This window comes from Aquarana catesbeiana, linkage group LG02, assembly GCF_042186555.1.
Source record: "Aquarana catesbeiana isolate 2022-GZ linkage group LG02, ASM4218655v1, whole genome shotgun sequence".
Classification (NCBI taxonomy): Eukaryota; Metazoa; Chordata; class Amphibia; order Anura; family Ranidae; genus Aquarana; species Aquarana catesbeiana.
In genome coordinates, this window is record NC_133325.1 from 84372727 (window position 1) to 84382185 (window position 9459).

Here is a 9459-nt window from a genome sequence, read left to right on the forward strand (position 1 = left end):
GTGCTTCCTTCTTAGTAAATCAACCCCAATGCCTCCTCACCGCCTGTCAACTGCCCTGGAAAAGTGATTCACAGCAGATCACTCTTCAGAGGGCTAATGCAAGTGTAAGGCTAGGTTCACATTTATGGTTCTCGTCCAACATCAGTACCTGACCTCACAAATGCGCTTCTGGAAGAATGGTCAAACATTCCCATAGACACACTCCTAAACCTTGTGGACAGCTTTCCCAGAAGAGTTGAAGCTGTTATAGCTGCAAAGGGTGGGCCAACTCAATATTGAACTCTACAGACTAATGCCTCGTACACACGGTCGGACATTGATAGGACATTCCGACAACAAAATCCTAGGATTTTTTCCGACGGATGTTGGCTCAAACTTGTCTTGCATACACACGGTCACACAAAGTTGTCGGAAAATCCGATCGTTTTAAACGCGGTGACGTAAAACACGTACGTCGGGACTATAAACGGGGCAGTGGCCAATAGCTTTCATCTCTTTATTTATTCTGAGCATGCGTGGCACTTTGTGCGTCGGATTTGTGTACACACGATCGGAATTTCCGACAACGGATTTTGTTGTCGGAAAATTTTATCTCCTGCTCTCCAACTTTGTGTGTCGGAAAATCTGATGGAAAATGTCCGATGGAGCCCACACACGGTCGGAATTTCCGACAACGCGCTCCGATCGGACAATTTCCATCGGAAAATCCGACCGTGTGTACGGGGCATATTAGACTGGGATGCCATTAAAGTTCATGTCCATGTAAAGGCAGGCGTCCCAATACATTTAACAGTATAATATATATATATATAATTGCATTATATTGGACTTTTTAAATAATATCATGAATTTAAATGTGTATGAATTTATTGTATGCCATCATCAGGCACCCTTTCAGTTGATAGGCTGCTTTCACACTTAGCAGTTTTTGAAGCGCTTTTGCAATAAAAAAGCGCAAGAAAAGCTCAAGAAAAATACATCCCTTTAAATCCTATGTATGTCTTCACACTGGTCTGTTGCGGTGTTAAAAATCCTGCTTGCTGCGATTTTGGTGTATATTTGGTCAGTTAAAAAAAGTGCACCAAAAACGCACTTCCCCACTGAAATGCATTTAAAACACAGCGACAATGCATCAAAAACGCATTTTTGATGTGGTTTTTTGCGTCACATGACCTTTGGAAAACACACCATAAGCGGGGTAAAATCGCCCGCATTTTCGGCGGCCAGCATCGGCGCCTTTTTTTTTCTATCGGCAAACCCTATTTTCGACCGATAATTTTTAACGGCTGAAATTTCGGTGCGTCTCTACAGATTTTCTTTTACTTTCAATAATGGGAAACAGGACAAATAGAAAAGATGAATCTCCCTAAGACCCCTTTCACGCTGAGGCGCTTTACAGGCGCTACAACGCTAAAAATAACACCTGTAAAAAGCCTCTCCGGTGTCTCCAGTGTGAAAGCCCCGAGGACTTTCACACTGGAGCGGTGCGCTGGCAGGACGGTGAAAAAAGTCCTGCAAGCCGCATCTTAGGAGCGGTGTATACACTGCTCCTGCCCATTGAACTGAATGGGAACTGCTTCCGAACCGCCAGCAAAGCGCCGATTTTTTTTCATTTGAACCCTTTTTCAGCCGCTAGCGGGGGGTTAAAACCACCCCGCTAGCGGCTGAAAACCCCTGCAAAAGCCGCTAAAAATAGCGGCGCTTTATATACTTATACTTATAAATATTAATAATATATATATATATATATATATATATATATATATATATATATATATAGTTCCCTGGCAGTCCTACTCATCCAGCAGCTTTACAATCTCGAGTTTCCTGATCTGAATGCTTTTTCTGGGTTAAAAGGAAGAAAAAGCCAGAAGTTGCTCACCATTGCTATCAGTTTGCCTTTAAAGTAGATATAAAAACTGACTGACGCAAAGCACTGTGTATATTCAACAATTGTTATTTTTGTAACAAATAAAATACCGTTTTTATTCCTTGTTACATCTCTATGTTGCTGATCCCCTGCGGCCTCTTAGCAGCCATATCCTGTCTACATACACTCCAGCAATGGCTGCATGGCAGGGTGGGATTCCAGAGGGTGACAACAGTGGACCTCGCCTGTGTAATGTGTGTTGAAATGGCCATTTGTACTCTCCATCAGGAACCAATATGACAAGGGTGACAACGAAGGAGCACAACTAGGAAATGGGATCAGATTGTTGTCACCCTATAACAGGAAGAGCCTGTAGAGAGAACTACATGGCAGGATCACCTGATATTATTTTAATGAAAGCTGAAGATTTAAAAATAATAAAATGGAAGTCTCTAGTCTCTCTACAGTATTTGTAGCTGCTGACTTTTAATTTAAAGCCCAACGGAGCCTTTAAGGCTCATGTACACATGCAGCAAACCCTAGTCTTCTATCTGAGAAGTGATCTGTGGTGGATCGCTCTTCAGAGGCGACTAGAAGGCGATATGTTGCCTTCTCACTGTCTGTTTTAACTCTCAAAAGTGTGCATCGCATGTGGTTGCAAAGTGATTGTGGTGCAGTCCCATTCACTTCAATGGGTTGTATTTGGCAGCTGTGCTGCCTGCTGAACTAGACAGGAGACGGGGGATATCATTTGTGGCTTAAAGTGGGTGGTTGAGGGGCAGTATAAACGCAGTTCAACCACCTATTTTTACTGTCCACTGGTCACAAGTGTAATCTAGGTCTGAAAGGGTAACTAAAGGCAAAACTTTTTTAGTTTTGGATAGAGTGGAGATAAGTTAGAACCCCTGTCAGGTTTTTATTGCCGTTTGTGTCCGCGATCAGGAGATTCACTCTCCCTATTTACCATTATCATTGAAAGTGAAAGAAAATCCCACATTCTGGGTTGTCCCAAATAAGTATAATAAAAACCCAAGATAGAGTCAAAGCTGCGCTCAGATCTAAAATTATAAACAGGCAGTTGTGAAAAAGAAAAAAAAAAAAAAAAAAAAAAAAAAAAAAAAGCTGCCAGCACCTACAAAAGTCCTGTATCTGACTCCTAAAATATGATAAACAAAAAAGTGCAGCGCTATATATGTAACATAGGAAAACATATAATTGAGAACCCACCAAGTGACATCATATCAATCAATCAATGCATAAGTAAAATCAATCAAGCAAAAAAAACAAAAACTTTTGTTCACAAATGCATGTGAAAAAAATATTATAATATAAAACAATATATGTGATAGTCCAAGAGCATATTATAGTCCATAAACAGAGACGGAAAAAACCCTCATCCAGGAGAGGTGTGATAAGAAGTAGATGATCCACCAAGGAGTGTGTGAATAAGATCTGCTTACCAAACAGCGATGACCGCTATTACAGCAGTCTCGCCCAGCATAGGGATTATGGTCTCCCAAAACCACAGGTGCAGAGCGGGACCAGTAACTTTAACACTCGACCATGACCGGAAATAGAAAGCAGAACACATCCATAGCGCAATAACGTATGATAAAAGATTTTTAATAGGATAAAATAGTTGCACTTACAATTTAGCAGAAACAATATGGCATAAGAGGTATCAAACACAGCAGCGGTGTCTCTGTGTGCCGCGGTTCACTTCCTGTGCTGCAAAGCCCGTCTAAGAACGTGATGACGTCACCGTCGTAGGCTCCTCCCTACGCGTTTCGTCACGAATGGACGTCGTCTGGGGATTGGCCGGGTGACAAATCATCACGCTTGGGCTTATAAATACATGGGAGACGCCATTTTAACTATTGGCAAATGCAATATATATATAATATAATATAATATTGGCAAATGCAGTAATCAAGGGAGATTCTTCTAATGGGGACACGAGTTCTGGTGACCGGGTCTCTTACCCATGGTACCCACATGAATGTGTTATCATTTTCTTCAAACAAATATTGCTTTCTTCTGGTGGTATTTAACCACTTGCCCACAGGGCACTTACACCCCCTTCCTGCCCAGGCCAATTTTCAGCGCTGTCGCACTTTGAATGACAATTGCGCGGTCATGCTACACTGTACTCATATGAAATTTTTATCATTTTCTTCACACAAATAGAGCTTTATTTTGGTGGTATTTAATCACTGCTGAATGTTTTTACTTAAAAAAAGACCGAAAATTATAAAAAAAAAAAAAAAAGTTTTTCTTCGTTTCCGTAAATTTTGTAAATAAGCAATTTTTCTTCTTCACTGATGTGCGCTGATGAGGCGACACTGATAGGCTGTACTGATGGGCACTAATAGGTGGTACTGGTGGGCACTAATAGGCAGCACTGATGGGCACTGATTGGCATTGATGAGGTGGCACTTATGGGCACTGATTAGGTGGCACTGATGAGGAAACACTAATAGGCTGCACTTATGGGCACTGATGGGTGGCACTGGTGGACACTGATAGATGGGCACTGATAGGTGGCACTGGTGGGCACTAATAGGCAGCACTGATGGGCATTGGTGAGGCGGCACTTATGGGCACTGATTAGGTGGCACTGAGGAGGAGGCACTAATATGCTGCACTTATGGGCACTGATAAGTGGCACTTATGGGTGGCACTGGTGGACACTGATAGGTGGCACTGATAGGTGGCACTGGTGGGCACTAATAGGCAGCACTGATGGGCATTGGTGAGGCAGCACTTATGGGCACTGATTAGGTGGCACTGAGGAGGAGGCACTAATATGCTGCACTTATGGGCACTGATAAGTGGCACTTATGGGTGGCACTGGTGGACACTGATAGGTGGCACTGATAGGTGGCACTGGTGGGCACTAATAGGCAGCACTGATGGGCATTGGTGAGGCGGCACTTATGGGCACTGATTAGGTGGCACTGAGGAGGCACTAATATGCTGCACTTATGGGCACTGATAAGTGGCACTTATGGGTGGCACTGGTGGACACTGATAGGTGGCACTGATAGGTGGCACTGGTGGGCACTAATAGGCAGCACTGATGGGCATTGGTGAGGCGGCACTTATGGGCACTGATTAGGTGGCACTGAGGAGGAGGCACTAATATGCTGCACTTATGGGTGGCACTGATAAGTGGCACTTATGGGTGGCACTGGTGGACACTGATAGGTGGCACTGATAGGTGGCACTGGTGGGCACTAATAGGCAGCACTGATGGGCATTGGTGAAGCGGCACTTATGGGCACTGATTAGGTGGCACTGAGGAGGAGGCACTAATATGCTGCACTTATGGGCACTGATAAGTGGCACTTATCGGTGGCACTGGTGGACACTGATAGGTGGCACTGATAGGTGGCACTGGTGGGCACTAATAGGCAGCACTGATGGGCATTGGTGAGGCGGCACTTATGGGCACTGATTAGGTGGCACTGAGGAGGAGGCACTAATATGCTGCACTTATGGGCACTGATAAGTGGCACTTATGGGTGGCACTGGTGGACACTGATAGGTGGCACTGATAGGTGGCACTGGTGGGCACTAATAGGCAGCACTGATGGGCCTTGATGGGCAGCAATGATGGGCATTAATGGGCAGCACTGATAGGCGGCACTGATAGCCAGCACTGACTGGCATCACTAATGGGCACTGATTGGTGTCACTGGTGGCGCTTTATTGTTGATCAGAGCCCTGATTACACGTCTCGATGTCCCCTGCGAGGAGATTCCGCTGATCGGCTCTCCTCGCCACACACACTGTCAGCCTAGGTTCACACTGATGCGATGCAGGAACCAGTGCGATTACAGCACTGCTTCCCGCATCGCTCCTCTCCCGCAGGCAGTTCACACTGCCTCCTTCAAACCGCTGCGGGTGTCATTACATTGTTAATGACACCCCCAGATTGGTTCACAGATCGCAGCGTAAACTGTGAACTCGCACAGGAATCGGATCGCATAGATGAGAACACCCATGCGATCTGATTTTAGTGCGGGGAAAAAAAGTCCCTGTACTATTTCACCTGCGAAACAACTGGATGGCTAAACTCACATCTCACAGACATCGCATATGATTGGCACCTACAGTGCGGGTGAGAATCCCATGCGATATCTGTGATCGCAGTAGTGTGAGGCGATGAGAGCCGATTGCCGGCATTTCTGTGTTTACATGTGACCGCCTGTGATTGGATACAGCCGATCACATGGTTAAAGAGCTCTTTACAGAGATTGGGGTCGCGTTGTGTCCTATCAACGTGGCATAATTGGTGGATTCAATGTATTTCATACTGATTTCAATCTTATACCCTCTGTGACAATAAACTCATTGGCCTCCCACGTATGTATTCATTTTTCTATTTGCCACCTGCCTCATATAAAGTCCCAATTCCCCTTTTAAATTTAATTTCATAGTTTGTTATAAAATTTTGCAAACAGGTCATTTTTTCTGCTTCACTGATAGGCACTGATAAGACGGAACTGATGGGTACTGATAAGACGGAACTGATGGGCACTGATGGGTACTGATAACTGGCAGTGATGGGCACTGGTAGGTGGCACTAATAGGCAGCACTGATAGGTGGCACTGATGATGAGGCACTGATGGGCACTGATTGGCGGCACTGATAGGTGGCACTGGTTAGCAGTACTGATGGGCACTGGTAGGTGGCACTAGTTAGCAGCACTTTTGTTTGCTGTGTAGGACCGATGTCCCTCTTACAAAAGCCGGCAATCGCCTTTTTTTTTTTTTTCTCCTCACACATGGGGCGTATGGGAGCGCGAGCACAGGAGGACGCACATGGATGCCCTCCCGGCAATTTAAGCCCGTCTTGCGGCTACGTTGCGGGCGTGAAGTGGTTAACCGCTTGCCGACCAGCGCACGACGATATACGTCGGCACAATGGCACGGCTGCGCAAATGGGCGTACAGGTACGTCCCCTTTAAGATGCGGCATTGTGAGTGCGCCCGCGCCGCTGGCAGGGCACGCAAGCGCTCGCCGCATGCTCCGTGACCGTGCCCACGGGACCCACGGACTCGATGCGGCAGAACAGGGAGATGCCTTTGTAAACAAGGCATTTCCCTGTTCTGCCTAGTGACATGACAGAGATCACCGCTCCCTGTTATAGGGAGCAGTAATCGCTGTCATGTCAATGGTAGCCCATCCCCCCCACAGTTAGAATCACTCCCTAGGACACACTTATCCCCTTGATCGCCCCCTAGTGTTAACCCCTTCCCTGCCAGTGTCATTTACACAGTAATCAGTGCATTTTTATAGCACTAATCTCTGTATAAATGACAGTGGTCCCAAAATAGTGTCAAAAGTGTCCGATGTGTCCGTCATAATGACGCAGTCAGGATAAAAATCACAGATCGACGCCATTACTATAAAAAAAAAATAACAATAATAAAAATGCTATAAATCTATCCCCTATTTTGTAGACACTGTAACTTTTGTTTATAGTACGGGATTTCACGCAGGACGGCCGCCCTACCGCAGTGTATCTGCATGGGGCAGTCCATAACAGGTTCATCTATAAATCTAGGATTCTGACTATTTATGTTATGCGGAATGTATACCTTTCTTTCTTTCTTTGTTTTAATAAGTTGCTTATGCATGATATTTTGTAGTCTTTATTACATTAAAGAAGACTTAAAGGCAATTTAGTTTTCATTTTGGAAAGAGTAAGGGAGGGTTAGAACTCCTGCCAGTTTTTTATTTTGTTTTTTTGCCATCTGTGTCCCACTGTGGAGATTTACCTTCACTTCCTGTCCCATAGCAACAACAGGAAGTGAGAGGAAATCTCTCCGAAGTGAGGAAATCCAAGGGTGTCCCCACTGGAACATTTCCCCACTATTCCTGTTGTGGTGACAACCCAAAATCTGGGATTTTCTTTTACTTTCATTTTCAGCCATAACGATAAACAAACAAATCTGATGAATCTCCCTTAAAGCGGAGCTCCACCTTTAAAAAAATATTAAAAGCCAGCAGCTACAAATACTGCAGCTGCTGACTTTTAATAAATGGCCACTTACCCGTCCCAGGGTCCAGCGATGGTGGCAGCCGAAGCCGATCAATCGCTCGGGTCTCGGCTGCTCCCACCGCCATCCTCGGTCAGGGAATCAGGAGGTGAAGCGCTGCGGCTTCACTGCCCGGTTCCCTACTGCGCATGCGCGAGTCGTGCTGTGTGTCTACATTTGGTCCCCGTTGTGTTGTGGGAACTGTGTGTTTCCCAAAACACACCGGCTGGGGGGGGGGACGGTTGTGGGCATTTGCTGCTAGCTATTCCCGGAAGTGGGTGCAGATACCTGTATTATACAGGTATCTGCACCCCCTCCGCCCTGGAATGTGCCAATTGTGGCACCGGAGAGGGGGGGGGGGGGATCCGATGAGCAGAAGTTCCACTTTAGGGTGGAGCTCCGCTCTAAGGGGACACAGGCAGCAATAACAACCTAACAGGGGTTCTAATCCCTCTCCATTCTACCCAAAGCATGCCTTTAGTTATACTTTTAATTCTTTATTTCAAATAAATATGTTAATATTTATAGATTTCTTACAGATTTTATTCCCCCACATCAGTCGCCCCCCTTGTCATCACACGGCGGCTGCGCCACTCCAGCTGTTGTGGAACTACAAGTCCCATGATGCATTGCAAGACTCTGACAGCCCCAGGCATGACTCCCAGAGACAGAGGCATGATGGGATGTGTAGTGTTATGACAGCTGGCGGCTGTGTGTAGCATTCTGTCATTCTTCATACATAGGATCTCCCTATAGGGAGTGAGTAGCCGGAATGTGCTCAGGCATGCTGGGTCCTCTCTTCATAAACCTCCATGTGTATGACATGAATGTACACACAGCTCTGCACTCATCCATAGGCTGCCAGGCCTGGGGCTCATCCCTCCATGGAGGATGGGGGGAGGGGAATGGGGCTCATTACCTGGCAGTGCAGGCAGCTGGCACTCACCGACCCTGGCAGAGCTCAGTCCTCAGCGATCTCCTCCATCTATCATATGGGGACACTGAGAGAAGGTGACAGCTACAAAGAGCATCCGTACATCCTTCAACCAATCAGGAGGCGACTTCCACATTCCATTCAGGCTGAGCTGGGATTCCTTGTCTCCCATTAGCTGTCTGTTTCCAGGGCTGTGATTGGCTGATTATGTCATGGAGGAGGGTCATTGCAGGCAGACAATGAGACTTCTATGGGACTGAACCATCCATTACAAGGATAGGGACCAAGAAGAGCAGAGCCTGTGTGCTGAGAATAAAGAGATCATAGAGGAGCAGGACTAGAGCTACTGTCAGTTCTAGACATAGATCCTGACTGTCCTCATTTATAGGACTGTTCACTTCCCTCTGTCCTCATTTATAGGACTTTTCACTTCCCTCTGTCCTCATTTATAGGACTTTTCACTTCCCTCTGTCCTCATTTATAGGACTCTTCACTTCCCTCTGTCCTCATTTATAGGACTTTTCACTTCCCTCCCTCTGTCCTCATTTATAGGACTTTTCACTTCCCTCCCTCTGTCCTCATTTATAGGACTTTTCACTTCCCTCTGT

At 45.9% G+C, this 9459-nt stretch overlaps 1 protein-coding gene across 2 annotated transcripts in view; it reads right to left on the minus strand.

Annotated features, from left to right (window-relative positions):
- Positions 1–9013, minus strand: part of KBTBD3 (kelch repeat and BTB domain containing 3) — a 37823-nt gene extending 28810 nt beyond the window's left edge. The window contains exon 1 of one of the 2 annotated variants that reach the window (XM_073613124.1): positions 8864–9013. The gene's annotated coding sequence lies outside the window, so the exon portion shown is untranslated. Of the gene's footprint in view, positions 1–8836 lie in introns of both variants that reach the window. The other variant, XM_073613123.1, reaches the window with a different exon arrangement.
- Positions 9014–9459: the final 446 nt, after the last annotated feature.